The following is a 24,120-nucleotide window of genomic DNA, read 5'->3' on the forward strand; positions in this document are numbered from 1 at the left end:
GGGGGTGGTTAAATGCTTTATAGACAAGAAAAAAACTGCACTAGTACCAACTTATTCATCATCATCATCTTCTTCTTCATCTTCTTCATCTTCCTCCTCATCATCATCATCTTCCTTATCTTCGTTCTTTTTCTTGCTTTTTTCAGCCTTAACAACTCCCTTTTTGCTGCATCAGGTTTTCCTTTAGCTCAGTAGGCAGCAATATCCTTTTCGTATTTTTCCTTCAGCTCGGCAGCTTTCTTTTCATAAGGCTGCTTACCATCTGCAGCAGTGTTAGTCCACATCTCTCCCAGTTTCTTTGCAGCATCACCAATGGATAGGCCAGGATGTTCTCCCTTGATTTTGGGGCGATACTCAGAACAGAACAAGAAGAAGGCCCATGGAGGCCTCTTGGGTGCATTGGGATCCTTGAACTTCTTTTTTGTTGCCCCTTTAGGAGGGATATAGGTTTTCATTTCTCTTTCATAATGGGCCTTGTCCACCTTTGCCATGTCTTCGAATTTTCCTTTCTCTTTAGCACACATGGTCTTCCACCTCTCTGAGCACTTCTTAGAAAACTCTCAGAAGTTGACTGAAGCATCTGGGTGCTTTTTCTTGTGCTCCTCCCGGAAAGTTTGCACAAAGAATGCATATGATGACATTTTGCCTCTTGGCTTCTTAGGATCTCCTTTGCCCTCCTTTAGTTATTTTTCCTTAGTGAGGCACAGAGTCACCCAGTGCCCACCCGGCTCTCACTTGCCCCGGGGCTGTCTCTATGGAGCTCAATGTACTGCAATGTCTGTGAGAGCCCTTATTGCACATTTTCTAAAATAGATGGAGTTATCATTCACACAGAGTTTGGGCCAATAAAGATAATAAGAAATGATTTTGGATTCTGGAAATTAGAATTGTGTGGAGATCACACAATGACTTTTGTATTTTCATTTTTGAGCAAGTCACTTTTATGAATTGTCCTATTTTAATGCTTTTAAACTAAACTCTCAAACTGAAACTTTTGTATCCTTAATTTCTACCATGAAAATGTTTTTCAAATTGTAATAGACAATAACATAAGTATAGTGATAGGATAAGAGAGTACTTAACTATACCTTATAAGGACTCATTTGTAATTAAGTGTTTTTTTTATTCTTAAAAAGAGCCACAATAACAGAAAACTTATTCTGCATTATATTATCACTATGAATTAAAATAAATATAAAGAATTAAAATAAGTGATATGAGTACCTTAAATTTGAATAGCATTTCATATTAAATAGTTTTATATGCCAATGCCATTTTAATTTTTAAGTTAGGAAAAGTGAAATATGATATAAAATACATATGGATTTAGATGCACATATAACGTTAAAATGTCTCTGTATTACTTTTAAAATAATTCAAATATTTTGTCATTAAATACAAAAAATTCCACAATCTCCTTGTCCTCTATTTTTAAAATTTATTTATTTATTCTAATTTGTTACACAATGACAGTATAATGCATTTCGAATCATAGTACACATATAGAGCACAATTATTCATGTCTCTGGTTGTACACAAAGTAGAGTCACACCATTCATATCTTCTTACATGTACTTAAGGTAATGGTGTCCATCTCATTCCACCATTGTTCCTACTCACATGCCCCCTCTCTTCCTCTCCTTCCCCTTTGCCCTATCTAAAGTTTCTCTGTTCCTCCAAAGCTCCATGCCCCCATCCCCAATATGGATCTGCATCCACATATCAGAGGAAACATTTGGCATTTCATTTTTTGGGATTGGCTTACATGGCTTAGCATTATATTCTCCAGCTCCATCTATTTACCTGCAAATGCCATCCTTTTTTTCTCTTTTAATGTTGAATAATTTTCCATTGTGTGTCTGTGTGTATACATATATATATATATATATCACATTTTCTTTATTCATTTATCTACTGAAAGGCATCTAGGTTGGCTCCAAAATTTAGATAATGCAAATGGTGATGCTATAAACATTGATGTGGCTCTGTAAATGAAGCATGCCGATTCTAAGTCCTTTGGGTATAAACTGAGGAGTGGAATAGCTAGGGCAAATTACAGTTCTAGTTCTACTTCTTTGAGGAATCTCCATACTCCTTTCCATATTGGCAATATATGAATGTGCCTTTTTTCCCCACATCCTCGCCAACAATTATTGTTGTTTGTCTTCATAATAGCTGCCATTCTGACTGGAGTGAGATAAAATTTTAGAGTAGGTTTGATTTGCATTTCTCCAATTGTTAAGATGCTGAATAGTTTTTCATGTATTTACAGATTTATTGTATATCACCTTCTGAGAAATGTCTGTTAATTTCCTTGGCCCAGTTATTGATGGGGCTGCCATTATTATTATTATTATTATTATTATTATTATTATTATTATTATTATTATTTAGCTTTTTGAGTTCTTTATATACCCTAGAGATCAGTGCTCTATCTGATATGTGAGGGGTAAAGATTTGCTCCAAAGTGTATGCTCTCTATTCACCTCACTGACTGTTTCTTTTGCTGAGAAGAAGCTTTTTAGTTTAAATCCATCCCATTTGCTTATTCTTGATTTTATTTCTTGTGTTTTAGTAGCCTTATTAAGGAAGTAGGGGCTTAATCTGACATGATAAAGATTATGGCCTACTTTTTCTTCTGTTAGGCATAGGGTCTCTGGTTTAATTCCCAGGTCCTTGATCCACTTTCAGTTGAATTTTGTGCAGGTTGAGAGATAGAGGTATAATTTCATTTTGCTGCATATAGATTTCCAGTTTTCCCATCACCGATTTATGAAGAGTATATCTTTTCTCCAATATATTTTTTTGGTGCCTTTGTCTAATATGAGATAACTGTGTTTATGTGGGTTCGTCTATTGTCCTATATTCTGTGCCATTGGACAAGTCCATTTGGGTACCAATACCATGCTGTTTTTGTGACTATTGCTCTGTAGTATAGTTTAAAGTCTGGTATAGTGATGACATCTGCTTCACTCTTCTTTATAAGGTTTGCTTTAGCTATTCTTGGCCTCTTTTTTCCCAGATGAAGTTCATGACTACTTTTTATATTTCCATGAGAAATGTCATTGGATTTTTACTGGAGTTGCATTAAATCTGTGTTGTGCTTTTGGTAGTATGGTCATTATGACAACATTAATTCTGAATATCCAAAAGAAAGGGAGATCTCTCCAACTTCTAAGGTTTTCTTTAATTTCTTTCTTTAGTGTCTGTAGTTTTTATTGTAGAGGTCATTCACCTCTTTTGTTGTTTCCCAAGTATTTTATTTTTTTATGAAGGCTATTATAAATGAGGCTGTTTTCTTAGTTTCTCTTTCATAGAATTTGTCAAAGATGTACTAATTTGTACAAATTTGTACAAATTTGATTTATGGGTGTTGATTTTATATCCTGCTACTTTGATGAATTAATTTATTAGTTCTCACAGTTTCGTGGTGGAATTTTTTGGGTCCTCTAAGCAAAGAATCATGTCATCAGGAAATAGTGACAGTTTGACTTCTTCTTTTTATATCCATATCCATTTAATTTCTTTCATATGTTTAATTGCTCTGGCTAGAGTTTCAACAACTGGGTTAAACAGAAGTGGTGAAAGAGGGCATCCCTGTCTTGTTCCACTTGTTAGAGGGAATGCCTTCAATTTTTTCTACATTTAGAATGATGCTGGCCTGAGACTTAGCATAGATAGCTTTTACAATGTTGAGATATGATCCTGTTATCCCTAGTTTTTCAGTGTTTTGAACATGAGGGAGTGCTGTATTTTATCGAATGCTTTTTCTGCATCTATTGAGATGATCATATGATTCTTATCTTTAAGTCTATTGACGTGATGAATTTTTAATTTTTTTATTCTGATTTGTTACATATAATAATGAACTACATTACAATTCATATAAAAATTGTGCTCTATATGTCTAAATCTCTGGTTATATACAAAGTATATTCACACCATTGTGTCTTCATATGTGTACTTAGGGTGATGATGTCCATCTCATTCCACCATCATTTCTACACCCATGCTCCCTCCCTTCCCCTCCCACCCCTCTGCCCTATCTAAAGTTCATCTAGTCCTCCCATGCTCTCCCTCCCTACCCCACTAGGAATCGGCCTCCTTATATCGGAGAAAACACTGGGCATTTGTTTTGAGGGGGGGGGTATTGGCTAAGTTCACTTAGCATTATATTCTTCAACTCCATCTATTTACTGCGAATTCCATGATTTTATTCTCTTTTAATGCTGAGAAATACTCCATTGTGTATATATTCCACATTTTCTTTATCCATTCATCTAATTAAGTGACATACATCTAGGTTGGTTCCACAGTTTAGCTATTGTGAATTGTGCTGCCATAAGCATTGATGTGGCTGTGTCCCTGTAGTATGCTGTTTTTAAGTCCTTTGAGTATAGACCAAGGAGCGCATAGCTGTGTCAAATGGTGGTTCCATTCCAAGTTTTTCAAGAAATCTCCAAACTGCTTTTCATATTGGCTGCACCAATTTTCAGTCCCACCATCGATGTAAGAGTGTGCCTTTCCCCCCACATCCTAACCAACACTCATTGTTGTTTGTATTCTTAATAGCTGACATTCTGACTGCAGTAAAATGAAATCTTCGAGTAGTTTTGATTTGTATTTCTCTAATTCCTAGAGATGTTGAACATTTTTTCATATATTTGTTGATTGATTATATATCATCTTCTGAGAAGTGTCTGTTCAGATGCTTAGACCATTTATTTAGTGGATTATTTAATTTTGTTGTTTAGCTTTTTGAGTTCTTTTTATACCCTAGAGATTAGTGCTCTTTGTGATGTGCAAGTGGTAAAAATTTGCACCCAAGTTATATGTTCTCTATTCACCTGATTGTTTCTTTTGCTAAGAAGAAGCTTTTCATTTCAAAATGAACCCATTTATTAATTTTTGATTTTAATTCTTACACTATAGAAGTCTTTTTAAGGAACTCAGGGCTTAATCTGACATGATGGAGATTTGGGCCTCATTTTTCTTCTATTTGGCATAGTGTCTCTGGTTTAATTCCTAGGTCCTTGATCAACTTTAGTTTTTTTTTACATAGTGAGAGAGAGAGGAGTTTAATTTCATTTTATTGAATATGAATTTCCAGTTTTACCAGCACCCTTTTTTTAAGAGGCTATCTTTCCTCCAATGTGTGTTTTTTTTGTGTGCCTTTCTCAAATATAAGATAACTGTAACTATGTGGGTTTGTCTCTGTGTCCTCTATTCTGTATCATTGGTCTACCAGTCTATTTTGGTCCCAATACCATGCTGTTTTTGTTACTATTGCTCTGTAGTATAGTTTAAGTTCTGGTATAGTGATGCCACCTGCTTCACTCTTCCTGCTAAGGATTGCTTTAGCTATTCTGGGTCTCTTATTTTTCCAGATAAATTTCATGACTGCTTTTTATATTTCTATGAGGAATGTCATTGAATTTTGATTGAAATTGCATTAAATCTTTGTACTGCTTTGGTAGTATGGTCATTTTGACAATATTAATTCTGCCTATCTAAGAACACAAGGGAGATATTTCCAACATCTAAGGTCTTCTTTAATTTCTTTCTTTATTGTTCTGTAGTTTTTATTATAGAGGTCTTTCACCTTTCTTGTTAGGTTGATTCTCAGGTGTTTTATTTTATTTTTTGAGGCTATTGTAAATGGAGTAGTTTTTTTTCTCATTTCCCTCTCAGAGGCTTTGTCACTGATATACAGAAACAATTTTGATTTATGGGTGTTGATTTTGTATTGTGCTACTTTGCTGAATTTATTTACGTGTTCTAGAAGTTTTCTGGTTGAACTTTTTGGGTCTTCTAAGTATAGAATCATATCATCAGCATATAGTGCTAATTTAAGTTATTCTTTTCTATGTGCATCCCTTTAATTTCTTTCTGCTGTCTAATTGCTCTGGCCAGTTTTTCAGGAACAATATTAAATAGAAGTGGTGAAAGAGGGCATCCCTGTCTTGTTCCAGTTTTTAGAAAGAATGCTTTCAATTTTTCTCCATTTAGAATGATGTTGGTCTGAGGCTTAGCATAGATAGCTTTTACAATGTTGAGATATGTTCTTGTTATCCTTATTTTTCTCCTGTTTTGAACATGAAGGGGTGCTATATTTTGTTAATTTTATTTTCTAAATCTATCAGATGATAATATGATTCTTATCTTTAAGTCTATTGATGTGAAATATTGATTTCTGTATGTTGAAACAAACTTGCATCTCTGGGATGAATCCCACTTGGTTGTGTTACACTACCTTTTTGATATGTTTTGAATTTGATTTGCCATAATTTTATTTAGAATATTTGCATCTATATTTATTAGAGATATTGGTCTGAAGTTTTCTTTCTTTAATGTGTCTTTGTCTGGTTTTTGGAATCAGGGTGATATTGGCCTCATAGAATGAGTTTGGAAGTTTTCCTTCTTTTTCTATTTCATGAAATAATTTGAGAAGTGTTGGTATTAGTTTTTCTTTGAAGGTCTTGTAGAACTCAGCTGTGTATCCATCTGGTCCTGGGATTTTCTTGGTTAGTAGGCTTTTGATGACTTCTTCTATTTCATTGCTTGAAATTAATCTGTTAACTTGTGTATGTCATCCTAATTCAGTTTGGGCAAACCATACGACTCCAGAAATTTTTTGATGTCTTCAATATTTTTTATTTTATTGGAGTACAAATTTTCCAAATAATTTCTAATTATCTTCTGTATTTCTGTAGGGTCTGTCATGATATTTCCTTTTACATCACAGATGTCAGTAATTTGAATTTTTTCTCTCTTTTAGCATGGCTAAGATTTTATCAATTTTATTAATTTTCTCAAAGAACCAACTTTTTGTTTTGTTAATTTTTTCAATTGTTTCTTGTTTCAATTTTATTGTTTTCAGCTCTGATTTTAATTATTCCCTGTCTTCTTCTGCTTTTGGTATTATTTTGGTATTATTTTTTGTAGGGCTTTGAGATGTAATGTTAGGTCATTTATTTGTTGACTTTTTCTTTTTAAGAAATGAACTGCATGCAATGAACTCTCCTTTTACTACTGTCCCAGAAATGTTAATATGTGGTATCAGTGTTCTCATTTACCTCTAAGAATTTTTTAATCTCCTCATTGATGTCTTCTATAATCCATTGTTCATTCAACAGCATACTATTTAGTTTCCAGGTGTTGGAGTAGCTTTTATTTTTTATTTTACCATTGATTTCTAATTTCATTCCATTATGATCTGATAGAATGTGGGTTAGTATCTCTACTTTTTTGTGTTTGCTGAGTTGCATTGTGGCAATAATATATTATCTATTTTAGAGAAGGATCCATGTGCTGCTGAGAAGAAAGTTAATTCAGTCACTGATGAATGAAATAGACTATATGTCTGTTAAGACTAATTTATTGATTATATTATTGAGTTCTATAATTTCTTTGTTTAGCTTTGTTTGGAAGATCTATCCAGTAGTGAATGACGTGTGTTAAAGTCACCCAGAATTATCATGCTTTGGTCTATTTGACTCTTGAATTTGAGAAGAGTTTGATGAACATAGATACTCCATTGTTTGAGGTATATATATTTATAAATGTTATGTCTTGTTGACATATGATTTCCTTAAGCAGTATGAAATGTTCTTTATTTCTTTTGATTAACTTTGGCTTGAAGTCTACTTTATTTGATACGAGGATGGAAATCCATGCTTGTTTCCATAGTCCATGTGAGTGGATATGTTCTGATTTTGTACATTTGGTGTCCTGTAAGCCTCTTGTATTCGATTTTCCAATTCATTTTTCATGTTTAGAATTTTTTCTGATACTATTTTTTAGAATAAATTGTTCATTCCTTTGGTTTGAAACTCTCTACCTTCCTTTATCTCAATAATTCTTAAATTTGGTCTTTTTATATTATCTCATAATTCTTGAATATTCTGCTCATGGTTTCTTATCATCTTCACTGTGTGGTCAACATTATTTTCAAAATTATATATTTTGTCTTCATTGTCAGAGGTCCTGTCTTCCAATTGCTCTAATTTGTTGGTGATGCTTATTTGAGCTTTTAATTTGGTCTATTGTTTCTTTCACTTCAAGGATTTTTTCATTTTTTTGAAGGTTATTAAGGTGAGAGGGTTGGTTTAAGGATCTCCTTTGGGGCCTGCTTATGTGATGTGGGAACCTGGTCTTATCTCCTTATATTGCCTGTAGGCCTCACAATTCCTTTTCTCTAATTTAGCATCTAAACTGTATTTCACTCACCCCTTCATTTCTACTTTTCAATTAGGAACCTCTCTAACTGGAGGTTTTGTGGGCTGCACTCTGAGAGTTGTGCACCTGTCATGAAGAGCTGTTTTATATTGGGAAATTCAGGGCCAGCCTGTGCAAGCTACTGACCAGCTGCATAGCTGCAAGCACTGTACTGGGTTAGCAACTGCAGGGGAAAAGGGAGAATTGGGGACTGTAAGTACCTTGATATTGCTTCTAAGTCCCAGCTGGTGCCCCAAGCTGGAAGTGACCCCAACTAAAGATGGTGACAAAGGTGTCCTAAGATGGAGGCAACTGTTTTCAGCTATGGGGTATTGGGTTTGATGGAGACAGTTGGTGGCGTTGGGGTGTGTGTTCATAGATGAAGCTCTATGGCATGCAGTGTTGTGGGCTGGTGGCTGTCTCCAGACTCTGTGTGGTTTCCAAGGTTCAGCCTACCATGTGTAGGGGACTATGGAATTAGTTGCAGTGTCCCAAGACCGAGGGGACCAGGGGATCCCCATTTTGGGAGCTGGGGGTCCAAATGGGAGTGGGGTCCAGAGCTTCTGCCCATGGGCAGTGGCTGGATGTTCTGTGTGGGAGCAGTGGCTGGGATTTCTACACAGGTGCTGATGCTGGTGGTCCTTCTCAGACACCTTGAGGTCCTGTGTGGGCAAGTTGCCATCAATCCTGTTCTGACCCTGAGGCCTAGAGATCTATGTGGGCATGGTGACCAAGATTCTTCTGTGGGAGCAGCTGTCAGTGGTCTTCTAATAATTCGCAGATAATGAGTATTCCTACTACTTGAATCCCAGGTCATGGAGTGACACAGATTGCAGCTTCCCTCTAGCCTGCCATATTGGATCATCCCTTCTTGCCCTCTATTTTAAGGACTTCTATTTTCTAGCAGTTTTCCATATAACCCTTGTTCCAGACTCAGTTGACAATTCATTATACTCCAAAGGAACCATGTGCTTTCTGGCATTTGCTTCATTGTACATGCTGTTTTTTCTACTTGAAACAAGACTGTCTTCTATTTAAATCAGCCCAAATAACATAACTTATTGTTTTCCCTTTCCCCCTCCCCAGTTCCTCAAAATCATTTTGTTAAGTATCTGCTTATGATTTTTCATAGTACCATTTTAATAGTTCTTACAGAACTTGTCATGATAGAACATATCTCTCTTGCCAGTATTGCTGCAATACCTTATTAAATTGTCCCCATGCTCCATATTTTTATCCCTTATCCTTCAGCAGCCAAAGAAATCTTTTAAAAACCTCAGATATGAATGTTACCACCACTAACATACTCCTCCCTTGTTTTCACATGCTGCTGATAGGGCTCATAAAATGTTAGGCAAGTACTTTACCACTAAGTTACATCCCCAGGCCTTCACTTCCCTTGAAAAACATCCAATAATTCCCAATCCTTCTGTTCTCTTCCTTACTCTCTGTACTTCATATGTGTTCACTGTCATTCCATTCTATATAATCATGAAATCTTCCTACTTCACTTCCCTTGAAAAACATGCAATAATTCCCAATCCTTCTGTTCTCTTCCTTACTCTCTGTATTTCATATGTGTTCACTGTCATTCCATTCTATATAATCATGAAATCTTCCTACTTCACTTCCCTTGAAAAACATCCAAAAATTCCCAATCCTCTGTTCTCTTCCTTACTCTCTGTACTTCATATGTGTTCACTGTCATTCCATTCTATATAATCATGAAATCTTCCTACCTAAGGGCTTCATACATATTGTTTATTCTGCCTGCAGTAATGTCATTCAGATGAAAATAAAGCAATATAAAATTGAGGTTCTCTGTTTTACTTCTTCAGAGAGACCTTTCTAGATTATAATATAAAGTACATTTTCCTCTCATTACCTGGTTTCATAATAACATACTCTCAAAGAACATTTAAATGTAAATATCTCATTATATATTTCATTTATTTAATGCTGTTTTCCTAACAAGACTGGAACTTCCATCAGAAAACAGATCATGGCTGGTTTATTCAATGATAAAGCTGTTTTGCTTACTAACCACAATGCTAAGCCCATAGCAGAATTAAATAAACTGAAGGATCCCTCTATCATTTCCTGGAATTTTCTCTCTTCCACTTAAAAAATATTTATTCTAAATAGTTATACATAACAGTAGAATTCATTTGACACATCATAAATAAATGGAATATAATTTCTCATTCTTATAATTAATTGTATGTGTCTCCTTCATCTTGATGGCTTAGTTTAAATTTCATCTGCACAAAATGTTTTTCAGGATTGCACTATCTATAATATGTCCTCTGCATCTCCTACCTTGTTATTAACTATTACAAACTTCTGGAAATTTCTGTTATAGAACACCATTACTGGTTAATCATTTTATGCTTTCCTAATAATATCGTTCTTTAGTAGTAGAGTACATATTTCAGTAAGATGATGGTTATATTTTGCTTATAATTTTATATCTAGAAAAGACTTTCTCAACCTTAGCATTATAAGTAGTCCTGGGTTGTAAGACTCTACCCTTTTTATCACATTATGAGCAGCATCTTGGCTTCTATTATCTAGATGCCAATAAAATCTCTCAATGGTAATAACCAAAAATGTCTCTAGACATTGCCAAAAATATCTACTGGCAGTAAAATTTCCACCTTTTATGAACCATTGCTTTAGGGGTTACCACCTTCAATGGAGTAGCTGCTTGATAAGTATTTTTGAATGAACAAATAAATATATGAGATGCTTTGTTTCTTTCAATTTTTTAAGTCTTAATGAAGTATTTTTGATAAAATTGTATCTATGTATGATGTATACAAGATGCTTCAATATATACATATAGTAAAATTATTACAAAAATCAGGCTAATTAACATATCCACCACTTCATATAATGATGTTTTGTGTCTCTGTCTTTGAGAAAAATTAAGATCTACCCTCTTGGCAGATATCAAATATCCAATGAATTATTATATATATATATTAACCATGCTGTACATTAGGTCTCCAAAATTTATTCATCTGCAAATTGCACCCTTTAATCAACATAGATTTGTTTACTTCAAAAAGGAAAATTTCAATACTATGCATACCAGTTTAATGAAATCTTGATCATATTCAAGCATGAGGTTTATCTTTCAAGATGTCATATCTATGAAACATCTCTTAGAGAGGGTCTTTCAACTGCAAACAGAGTGGCTGTGTCATTGATAACTTAATACTCATCATCTCCTTTTTTATTTCTGGAAGATTTCTGATTCTATTCCAGGAGCAAGGTAATAGCTTAACAACTGCATGCTATATCTCCACGGAAATAAGGAATTATCAGTGAGCAATAAGTGGATGTCCTTTGGTAGAGTTTCAGACAAAGTTCCTTAAAAAGGGCTGACTGCTGAGTGAAGCAGGACATGCCTCCTTTGGCCTTTCCTTATATTCCTTCTTCCTGACTGGAAAGTGGATGTAATACATGGAGAAGTAATTATTATATGTTCCTAGCAGGTATCTTTGAATATGGAAATCACATACTAATAATAATGCAGAGAGAAGAAGAAAAAGAAATAATCTGAGTCTCTAATGACTGTAAAATCATTAGCGTTGGGCTTCTTATTTAAACCACTTACTTTTTGTTATCTCCTATACTCATGTTTTAGATTATTAAGAAATGTATAACAAATAGAGTGGCTTAAAGAGTAAATATTTATTTCCCGTAGTTCTGGAAGCTCAGAAGTTGAAGATAAAGGTACCAAAAGATATGGTGTCTGGTGAATTCTCACCTCCTAGCTTGCACATAGTTGGCTTCTCACTTTATCCTCACATACCAGAAAGAAAGAGAGCTCTCTGGGGACACTTTTACAAGAACATTAATCCTATTCAAGAGTATCTACTCTCATGACCTAATTATGTTCCAACACAATCCTAATAGCATCACTTTGGGGGCTAATAATTCAACATATATACTGGAGGGACACAAATATTTAGTGCATAAAGATGCACCAAACCAAAATTGATATAGTGATCTCCCCAGAATAGAGCTAGCTCATTATCTGACCCTTACACTGATTTATGTGGACAGGTATCAAGTGGAGCATGTGTGAGGGGTGATATACTAAATGAAATAAAAAGAAAATCAGAATCCATATGTGTACCAGTGTGATTGGCAGCTTTATCATACAGAAATTCAGGAACTCAGACACAAGTGAAGCAGGTAGTATTCCACTATTCTGAATTGACAAAAATCAGGAAGAGACATGATATTTGGAAAATATGCTCAATAAGTGGAGTAACTACTGCTTCCACATTTCCCTTCAGTGATCTACAATATTGTTCTGAATGTATCATATGTTGAGCTAAATTTAGGCATGATCTCAGAATTGTTTTAAACCCAGTTATTTCTATGACAACATTCTCAATTGATCTTAATTGACTGCGAGATTAATTTCATTGCCAACTTTGTTCTTACATGTATGAACCGAATCAATTAGAAAGACACAAAGTAAGCTAGGTTTGAAGAAAATAGTGCTTAGCTGCAGAAACCATAAATGAGGCAAGTACTGGTAATTTCTTCTTATTTCCTCTCATTTGGCCTAATGCCCTTGACCCCAATATCACTAACTATAATAATTACAGCTTATGTTGTCTCCATCTAGATTGGCTGAGTCACTTAAGTTCTCCTTCCTGGATACTGTTATCATGAGTGTTAAGCCGCAATACTATCCTAAAATGCAGGCAGAAGCCACATGTATAAAATGCCCTGCCTTGAATCTATATATTGTTTGCATAAACATCTTTGTTTTGCACTTTGAACTAGAATCTTTAGAATCAGAATTTTGAAACGGCAATATGTTGTACCTGATACTTTGTCCTAGAATAAAGTCAAAGTCAAATATGTCTAAGAATTTATGAAAATAGTAAGCATATGGAATGTAAAATCACTTCATATTATATCAAAATACCATTTTAGTAGTAGGCAGAATTCTAAGATGGCTTCCAAGTTCTCCATCTTCTAATGTTACCCTCATGATTGAAATTAGAGTTTGTGGCAAGGATGATGAGAATTTTCTGATGCAGATAAGAATTCAACTCTGTTGATTTTAAATTAATCAAGAGAGATATTATCCTGGGTAGGTCTGACTTAATGGAAACTCTTTAAAAGAAGGTATAAGCATTTGCTTGAGTTTATAGATTCTATCCTGCTGGTCATGTAGTAACATACCACCATGAGTTCTACAGCTGCAAGGAAATGATTTCTCCCAACAATCAGGTAATCTTGGAAGAGACTTTGATGAAACCCTCAATGTTAGCTAATCCCTTGATTGAAGCCCTGAGCATATGACTAGTTAAGTTATGCCTAGATTCCTAACCCAAAAATATGTGAAACAATAAATTAGAATTGAATTAAGCCACTATGTTTTGGGGTAATTAAGAAAAAATAAAAATCTCAAAGAAAATATGCAAGGATTTTTCCCCAAAATTATACAAATATTTGTGTGTACAAATTAATAATTACATATCGATATTGTATGCTATGTGTAGTGGGTTAAATAGTGGTCCCAAACATATTAAAACCTATAAATATGATCTTATTTAAGATTATGCTACACAACTTGGAATTAATGTGATCAAAATACCTGAACAACTTAGAGGATAAAAAGTTTATTTTGGTTCATAATTTAATCCATGGTTCCATGACTTTGGGCCTGAGGTAAGGCAGAGTATCATGGCAAAAGGGCTCAACACAAGAAAGCTACGGAGCTCAGGATGGGGTCAAGAAGTAGAGAGAGGGAAGAGAAGGGACTTTAGGGAAGATGAACAAATCTAGGGGCTGCCCCCAGTGACCTAACTCCTCCAGCCACACACCACCTGCCTAGAATTACCTCCCAGTCAATTCAAACAAGTATGGGCTGATTAGGTTACAGTTCTAACAGTGAAATCATTTCACTTCTGAACATCCTGCATAAATACAGGAACCTTTGGGGGATACTTATATTCAAACCATTACACAATCATCCAGAATTTAGGGTTGACACTAAGTCCAATGATTCATGTCTGTGTAAAATAAAAATTAGAAAATTTAAACACATAGAAAGGAGAAGTCAATGTAGAAATAGAGGCAGTTTGAATTGACATCTAGGACCACTAGAAGCTGGAAAAGGCAGGGATAAATTATTCCCTAGAGCATCCAAACAAAATATAATATTACCAATACATTTATTTTAGAATTCTTGCTTCCAAAATTGCAAATTCACAAACTTCTGTGGTTTTAAGCCACCAAGTTTATGGTAATTTGTTATATCAGCCCCAAAGAACTAATATACTATGTGTGTAGCCATGGGGGTAAAACATAATTAGGATGCAGATTCTACAACCCAGGAATTCAATGTATAATATGAAATATGTGATGTGCAATTATGTAAAGTAAGATATAATAAGGTAAATTCCAAAAGAGAAGTAGAGATAAAGTGGTTACAGTGAAAGAAGGAATATTTAATTCTAGTCAGGGCAATCAAGTAATGATATCTAAAAAATAATTTAAGTTCTAAGCAAGCAAATATATGACAGGTATATATAGACAGAAGAATACCAAGAAGAAATTAATAAGCACCTGCGAAATTCTGCTTCTTTTTAGTACAACAGCCTACCATCTGACATCAATTGTACATTACTTCTATCAAACTTGTCAATTGAAAAAATTTCAACATTCAATATGCTCTCATTTAAGGGCTCAAATATTCTATGTAAATAGAGGAGACTATCAGTTTCTAATTATACCATTTTGTACATATCAAATAATTTTCCTATTTCAACTATTAGGCACTATGAAGTACCATTGGGCAAAATTGTGTAAAATTAAAAATTTAACCCATAGAGTAATGGGATCAAATTAAGAATAATAAATAAGATAAAGGTAGGTAGGTAGGTAGATATATATGTGCATAGATAGATAGATAGATATGTGTGTGTTTATGTAAACATTTACTAAAATTTGTATATTCAATGTTAGTTTTTACATTATTATAAATTTGGCATTTGAAATGGTATTATGATATTTTATTTGATAAGTTAGACTCAAGAAGTGATTTGATGATTCATTTTTATTATCAGAGTTATCAACTCTTTAAAATTAGTAAATCATTATTATTTAAAGTCCATTATTTGCATTAAGATTCATTCTTTTTTAGATGTTTTTTTATTAGATAATTATAGTTACTCACAGTAGTTTGATTCATTTTGATACAATCACATATGAATGGAATTTGATTTACTATATTTCAGTCCCCAGTTTCCCTCTCCTATCCCTCTCCTCATCCCTAATGATGTCATCAATTTTAATGAATGTAAAATATAAATAAATTAATAAAGAAAGATTTTTTTCAGTTAAAAATTAGTAAATAAATCTTCCCATAAAAATTGAATTTCAAAAATTATTATTGCTGGGGAAACCAGTGTGAAAGAGAAAGCATATTCCTTGCAGCTTTGTAAAGCACAGAGGTGTCAGAAATCAGTTACTAGTCAGGCAAAAGCTGTAATATAATTATTGGTTTCATCAGTGTACAGAAACCAATTTTGTGATAAGACACTCTTGGAAGGTAAAACATTGATCAAACCAGAAATTTCATGTGTGTTAAATGAATAATTAACTCAACTTTTAGAGAAAAATAATCATGAATATATAAAAAATGCATCATACACTGATGTTTGCATATACACATACACACACATGCATGTGACTCCAAATGTACTTTTGGAATTAAGTTATTAAACCTCTTTTCAGTAGTAAAATGATTACATACACATAGAAATCTCATAGAAATTCTGTGTAAAATAATGAGATGTTTCTTCAAATATGTTGCAACTCTAATTCATGACTATATCTAATAATGAGAGATAAAGATGATCCAAATAAATAACCTATTAAAAACTCAACAATTTTGTTTCCACCCTGAAGATTTTTCTGGAATAGTAAGCAAGTAGCAAATCTAACAAACTGTTTAAACTTATTATCCATTATCCTCCATTATCCCTTAGCTTCTGCTCAGATTTGACCACTGTAGGGATAGGGGAAAGCGAATGAAGGAGGGCAACATGCCCCTTAATTATACCCCTAGCAAGTTACTCTGGATTGGCTGTGTCCAAAATCTCCTGTCCAACAACCCTATTAGTTAGGGTACCCTTTTTCCTTCATACCTAGTGATAGTAAGAGCCTAGTTTTTATTACCCATGAAATAAAGTGTTATCTTTTTTCTGGTTTACACCAAAATGTTTTCTAGAGAATTCATGAGACCTTGCAACACTTTCAGGGATAAAATGAGATCAAACTTAAATTCAAGATGATAATAAGAAGTTACTAACTTTACCACAACAAATTAAGAAGCTAATTATATACACAACTATATTCTATTAACTCACCCAGACATTAAATGATATACAAAACTGTAAAATAAATCAACTCTTCTCATAATTTTGTGGAAAATAAAATTATTTCTTATGAATATGTTTATATATCAACATACAATAGGTTTATTACTGTTTTTAAATAAAATAGATATGAAAATTTTTAGATTTAATACCTAGTATTCAACACTGATAGGGAACCCACATAAATAAAAGTTGATGAAATGCTTTAAAATATTTTATGGGTGTAAAGTTGGTGTGGATTTAAAAAACTTGATAACTGTTGCCTAAAACACATTAGTAGCCTTTATACATAGTCTATTTTATTTAATTTCTTTAGTTTGCCATTATTGAGTTTGCCAAATGTTTTTAATCATAAGCTAGTGAGTGATAGATATACTAGGAATTCACAGAAGAGATACAAATTGCTAAAAAAATTTGCTAATAATTATAGAAAAAAATACAGTGAGATTTTTTTTTTCACTTGATGAAATTTTCCTTAAAAAATTTGGATCATCCAGTTTTGTTTGAGAGTGTAGAGGAGCAAACATTTGCACACATTTTTTGTAGTATAAATTGGTAAAGAAATTGGAGGGCAATCTTTTAGTATCTCTTAAAAATGGAAATATGAATACTTTATGAGCCAACATTTCAAATCCAGGAATCTATCTTACAGAAATAAAAATATGAAGGCTTAAAAATATCTTTACAATGATATTCACTACAGCAGTATTTACAACAGCAAGAAAATAAAAATACAAAGAAAAGAAATGAATGTTCATTAAAACAAAATTAGATACAGACTAGGAATGTAGCTCATTGGGAAAGCACTTGCCTAGCATGTATAAGGTCCTGGGTTCAATCTCCAGTACTGCAAACATTTTTAAAAATAGATTAAATATTGTATAATCATGTAGTTAAATACCATGTAAGTATTCAAAAACAATCAAATGCAATTTGTATCTATATGTACTTAGCCAAGTGTTTTAACCATGATATATTAAGGGAAAAAGGCAAGTTACAATGTAACATACTTATTATGGCCCATTTTCCAGTACATGTACATACATATGCACACTTTTGTATCATTCTGTGTGTGATAATATTCTGAAAAAATTATTTAATATGTGAGATGGGAGAAGTCAGGGAGGATTTTTACTAAAGCATTTTTTTTCAGGGCTGGGGATAGAACCCAGGCGTGCTTTACTCCTGAGCTACATCCCCAGCCTTTTAAAATTTTTGACAGGTTCTTATTAAGTTGTTGAGGCAGGCATCAAAGTTGCAATCCTCCTGTCTCAGCCTCTTGAAGGGCTGAAATTACAGGCATGTGCCACAGTGCACAGCTATAAGGTATTCTTTACAATAAAATATAAGAACTCTAACGAAAGATATTCTTGGGAGCTGGGCCCTGTGGCTCATGCCTGTAATCCAAGACACTCAGGAAGCTAAAGTGGGAAGCTGAGGCAGGTGAATGACAACTTTCAGGCCAGCTTGAGGATTTTAACTAGACCCAGTCTCAAAAAATAAATAAGCAAACAGGATTGGGAATGTAGTCCAGTGGTAGAGCGTTCCTGGGTTCAATTCCTGTACTAGAAACCAAAAGGCCTCTTAACATGAAAAAGTAGCCCAGCAAAATTCAAACAATTTTAAGATATAGTGCTGTTATTCATTGACATTCATAATAATTGTTATGGTTTTATAAATAACTTTATATTCATCTTTCTGTTTGCATCAGATTATACTATGCTCTCCCATAATACACACATACACACACACACACACACACACACACAAATACACATATATACCACTTTATCACAATTTTAAAGGGAGCAGATTTTGCTTTAGTTTTGTTTTCTTGTATATGAATTTTTTTCCAGTGCCCTTAAGCCATTCGATTGTTTAACTTCCTCTCACTTTAGAGTGACAATCATTTCCAGTAACAAATATTTTAAAATCCTATTAACTCTGCTAGTTTTTGCTTCATTAAGCTTATTCTAACATGTAAGTAGCAAACAAAAGAAACAAACAAAACAAACATAACAAACAACAGCATTCTGACTTAGCTTAAAGTATAAAAGTTTGCAGAATTTAGGCCCTAGCTATATTACTTAAAATATGGAATTTAGACAAATTATCACTTTTAAAAAATTTATTGGTTCTTTTTAGTTATACATGACAGTAGAATCCATTTTGATATAATCATACAAGTATGGACAATATCTTATTCTCCTTAGGATCTCAGCACCTCTCCTTCCTCTTCTGTTTCCTTACCCCCTGCTCCCTTCCCTCTATTGATCTTTCTTAGTTCCAGAGGTAAGGGAATACAATTTAAAGATATATGAAAGAAGAGTTGCCCTAGCAAATAACATAGTAAATACAAAATTTTGGAGTGAGAATGAATCTAGTTCGTTTTAGGATGCTCAATGTAACTAGCTAAGGGGATTATTCAGGAGAGCAGTTCAGTAGAGGCAACATAAACTCAGAAAATGCAAAGAACTATGGGGTCTTATTTGGAGTTTGACTTTCATCAGATATATCTTAACTTTTATTAAACTTCTTTTGGTTGTTGGGTTGAAGAAAAATTATGGAGGTGAAAATTTAGAATGTATATTGAAGGCAGAGCCAGAAGAAAATCCAGGATATGAGATTTGAGAAAGACTGTCATTAAATTAATGTATGTTTGCAAATGTTCAAAGATGGAAATGACTGGATAGAATATTTGAACTGTAGAGTGGTTACATGCTCCTTTGGGATACGTTACAAGGAAAATAACTAATAGATTTCCAAAGGGAAGATTCTATGTATTCAGTTGAATGTGTTAGTCTGGATCACAGAAGTCTTTACAATATGACTCGTATGTGAAATTTGGTATTGTTTGAGATCATGGAGTAAATATGTATACATAGGGAAGAGAAGAGGGTAAAGAGTATTTTACAAAGTGTTCCAGTATTTAGAGGCTGGAGACAGGAGGAAAGAAAGTAACAGACAATGAGGTGAAATCACATAATCTGAAAGGTAAACAAGATAATTGTAGGGCTTTCAAAATGTAGGAAAGGCAGTTTAAAAAATTAGGGAGTGGCCAATTGTGCAAATGGTTCCTGAGGAAAAATGAGTAAAACGATGAGGTGAAATTAGAAAAGTGGAGGTTACTGGTGATTTGAGAAATATGGTTTCAGTGGAGTTGTGGACAAGAATAACTGAAAGTGCTCAGAATTTTGATTAGGAAGAAAATTAGAGAAATCACTATAAGGATGTGCTGCAACTAGGGAGAAGGAGGATGTGGGTTCTAAGATAGAGCTTTGTTCTTTTACATTTTTAAGATGGGAGCTATTATAGCAAGTTGTATTTTTGATGGGAATGAACCAATAAAATGGAGACACTTAGAATGAAGAAGAGAACATTTAGAGAAATGCAGAAATAAAGTCTTTGCATATGCAAGAGCACATGGGGACCAAGAGACAAAATAGAGACATTTCAGTAGGAAAAAAATAATCAATAATCTTGTATAATAATTTGAAAGGCAACATAAATAGATATAGATAATGAGCTCAAATACTCATCTGATTAACTCCAGTATCTTGATGAAACAACAAGTGACAGCATCAGTTAAAAGTTAGAATTCAGGAATGCTATTGGAGGTTTGCTAAGAGAAGAAACAATTAAAATGATCTTCATGAAGCCGAAATAATAAATAAATTAATTAATAAATAAATAGCCTTGTCTTCAAATATCACCACACTGGGGTCTAGGGCTTTAACATTTATATATAGAGAGTACATAGACATTTAGTCTATAGCACAAGGTGTTAAAATATGGAGGGTGAGATAGAAAATGACTGGAAGAAAGCAAAATCAGCTACCATTAGATAAGGGCTGTAAGGGAATAGAAAGTCAGCTTTCATTTAGACTAAGAAGTTGAAGGAAAGTTTGAAAAAAAATTGATGTTAGGGAGGTTTTTGATGAGGATTCTGAGTTCTAGATGGCACACTGGATATTGCTGCTCTCATCTGGGATAAAGTTGATTTATGATATTCAAGAGTGAAACTATTTTTACTCTCATTAGGTTTAACATATACTTTTTCCAGAATGCTACTTATTGAAAAATATTAGTGTATTAAAATATACTAGGATGCTAAAACTAGTACTCTGAGAGCTCAATGGCCAAAGTATGGCAGAGCATGACAGTTTAAAAAGAATATGTTTGGTCAATAAAAGGCCATTCTTTAACCTTTAATAACTCTGGTTAAATAATTTCTCCAAGAGTAAGGGGTATTTTAAATTATAAAATTTTTCCTAAAGCATGTTTAATAAAATATCATCTTTTTATGGTCTGTTTATGCATATTTTACTCATTAACTGTAACAAGGTTAAGCTATTTGTTTCTATGTGTTTTTTGTCATAATTACACAACATTTATAACCATGAAAGATATAAATCATGATAGTATATCCATACCCCCTGAAAAAGCCCCCATTCTGACAGTGTCAATTGTACAGGTAACAGTTGTATAACTGTCAATAAAACAGAAACTTTGATGTTATAGAAGACAATGGAAACTCTTGGATGAGATACAATAGTCATTCCCAGATTTTAATCCATGCTTTAAATTAATTCCATGGGAACCTACATTTGGCACAAGGGCCATTGTTATGAAAAACAGTTAGAAGGCAGCTTCTACTAAGCCAGATGGTTAATTTGTAATAGGGGAATATAACAAGGAGGAACTGGGTTATATAACCCCTAAAAACTCTTGATAATGGATTGTATGGACAAATCACTGGGCTTCTTTCCAATTCTCTGCCAAAGCTACTATCTGTGGCAATAACATTATCAACTACAGGAGGAAACATTACTAATTGCAAAGTGTCTAGAAAGGTAAATGCCACAGCTAAAAAATAGGATAAAGTGTTCCTAGACCGATCGGGAGAGTGTAGGTCAAGAATCCTGAGATAATCTAAATAAACTTATATGAGGGGAAAGTAGCAAAGCAGAGGAGGAGAAGTATATTGGCTTAAGTTCCCAGAACAATTAGAATAAAACTAATTATCTGGATTAACTGTCAGTACACCTTGAAGTCAGCATTGTGAAGTGTCACTTTGCATTGCATGGAATTGGAGTGTTCTATGATTTTAGTGCTAAAAAGAACCCTAGAGATTCAGTGAGTTACTCAAAGTCACACAGCAAGTTATTAAAACAGCTGGGACACGAGTCCTGGGCTAAGACTTAAAATAATTAGTACAATGAGATTTATCTGGACATGCTGCTCCTTTAAGAAAGTGCTGGATCCTTTCCTTAGGGAAATCCTAAAATACTTTTTCCCAGAGTGTTCTTCTAAATTTTATGGGACTACCTTAGGTCACCTATAGCCTATACCTATACTAAGTCCCAGAATTTATATTGAGGTGGGACATCAACTTTCTCTTCTGTAGAGGGCAAAGTTAAAGTTTTAATATGAAGCAATTATCCCACAAGTCATAAACATGGACACAAACAGATAACATAGGGGTTGCTATATGAAATTGAAGTTATTATTTCTGTATCTCAAAGTTGTATTCTTGAAGCTACAACTTTATATTTGGTGTGACCTTGAGAAAAAAGTTTCTTTATATTTCATTACTCTTATATTTAGATGGGTTTAATAATGTCTGTCTCAAAAGGGTGTTATAAATATAATTCTTTAATATAGAACAAAGTTCAAAAGAAAAAAAAAACATTGCCTGTAAAGTTTTATTAATCAGTGTATTTTCCTTTTCTCTTTCTTTTCTTATTTATAATGATTTTTATACATCTATTTCATTTATTTATTATTTTTATGTGGTTCTGAGAATCAAACCCAGTACCTCACACATAGTAGGCAAGTGCTGTACCACTGAGCTACAAATCTAGCCCCTCATAATAATTAATTGATTTTATTAAATTACTATAGCAATAATTATACTTTAATAAAAACTAAAAGTAGAACATAATGTTGAGTGTTTAATTTAAATGTACACTTTTGACAGTAAAATACCCAATATTTCTCTGAAAATTCTATATCATGTCAGAAATATTTTTAAAAATGTAAAAAAATATGAATATTCCAATGTTGGTGACTCAAATTTATTTACTTCAGCCACATTTTGAAGAATAGATATTTTTGATTTTCTTCTTCTATCAGTGATAGAATTATCAGAAAATGCCATCAACATTCTCATTATTTTACTCTGGATAACTAATCTATAAAAGAAAAGGCCTACTTTTCATCAGTTTGACTATTAGGGAAGATCGTTAAATTTATAATGGGTTTTTGTGAATATTAATTGTAAGAAAATACTTTGAATCACTCCCTCATCTCATTCAAAATGCCAACAAGACAACATTATCACTGTGATTGTCTACAGAGTGCAACAGAACTGGCCTAAATACCATTGCTTGTTCATTACTAGTGCTCTCAGTTGGCTCTCCTGGAACATTCCAGCACAGCAGGTATTGTTCTGTGCCTGCAGCCATAATGTAATAGAAAAAGCTATCATGACAGTCTCTGCTTGGGAAAAATCATCAATGTGGCATTCAAAGGTGTCTCCTAACTCCTGTGAAAATAGATTTTGGACTTCAGATTCACTGTTTTTGGTCCATGGAATCATTAAGACGTAAAGGACAAATTTTCTGTCTCAGAATTTTCAGACCCTCAAATTTTAGCTGCATTAGTACATCTATAAGGAGATAGTAGTCTAAATAAATCACTCTAAATGTATTATAATCTTTTCCCTCAGTCTTAGTACTCACTTGCTATTGTTTAACAATATTTTCAGGATTTCAGATGGCAGTTGTGAGTGTGATCCATATAGCCAAATGCTAGGATGCACATCTCATCCCAGCACCCCTATCACCTCCCTCCCCTATTAGGGGATGTTTTTACTCTTATATGGCCCTGGTCATGCATCACATCTAATTCCAACACAGAACCACTCCTTCCTGCATAGGAATTCCTAGGGAACTTTTCAAGTACACATGTTTCCTACTTCCAAGTAGGGAACCTTTCACACAGGCCCCACTCTTGTCACATGTCATGGGTTCTCAATCATCCTCCTCATGTTCTGAGTCACATTTCTCGGTCTGAATCAATCAGGAGTCTGGTGCTTGCATCTCTGTTATTGGTTTACAGCATTTACAGTAACAGATTCTACCCTGTGCAGACAATTGGAACCTCCAACCTAGTATTCCTTAAATATGAGCCTTGCTCTCATGCAATTTCACATGCACATACTAATTCTAACATAGAAACTGGGCATAAGAAGAGGTGTGTCATTCTGCAGCTCTAATATGTGTATTGCTACAAGCAATTAGGGGGATAATTCAAATGTTCAACTAAAAGGTAATAGTTTCTTAGGGCAGGACATTATAAATGGAGATTGAGAAAATGGTGGGGATTCTGGATAGCTTAGAAGGATTATCAGGATATACTAATGGATTAAACCTGAGGCATGAGAAAAAGAAAGAAGACAAGGATAACCTCCATGCATTGTGAG

The 24,120-nt window shown here is 33.7% G+C and overlaps 1 pseudogene; it reads right to left on the reverse strand.

Annotated features, from left to right (window-relative positions):
• Positions 1-51: 51 nt before the first annotated feature.
• LOC124076298 (high mobility group protein B1-like) lies at positions 52-23,235 on the reverse strand (annotated as a pseudogene).
• Positions 23,236-24,120: the final 885 nt, after the last annotated feature.

The sequence above is a fragment of the Marmota monax genome, unplaced genomic scaffold (genome assembly GCF_021218885.2).
Source record: "Marmota monax isolate L192 unplaced genomic scaffold, Marmota_monax_Labrador192_F-V1.1 WCK01_AAM20220418_F8-fsc00123, whole genome shotgun sequence".
Taxonomy (NCBI): domain Eukaryota; kingdom Metazoa; phylum Chordata; class Mammalia; order Rodentia; family Sciuridae; genus Marmota; species Marmota monax.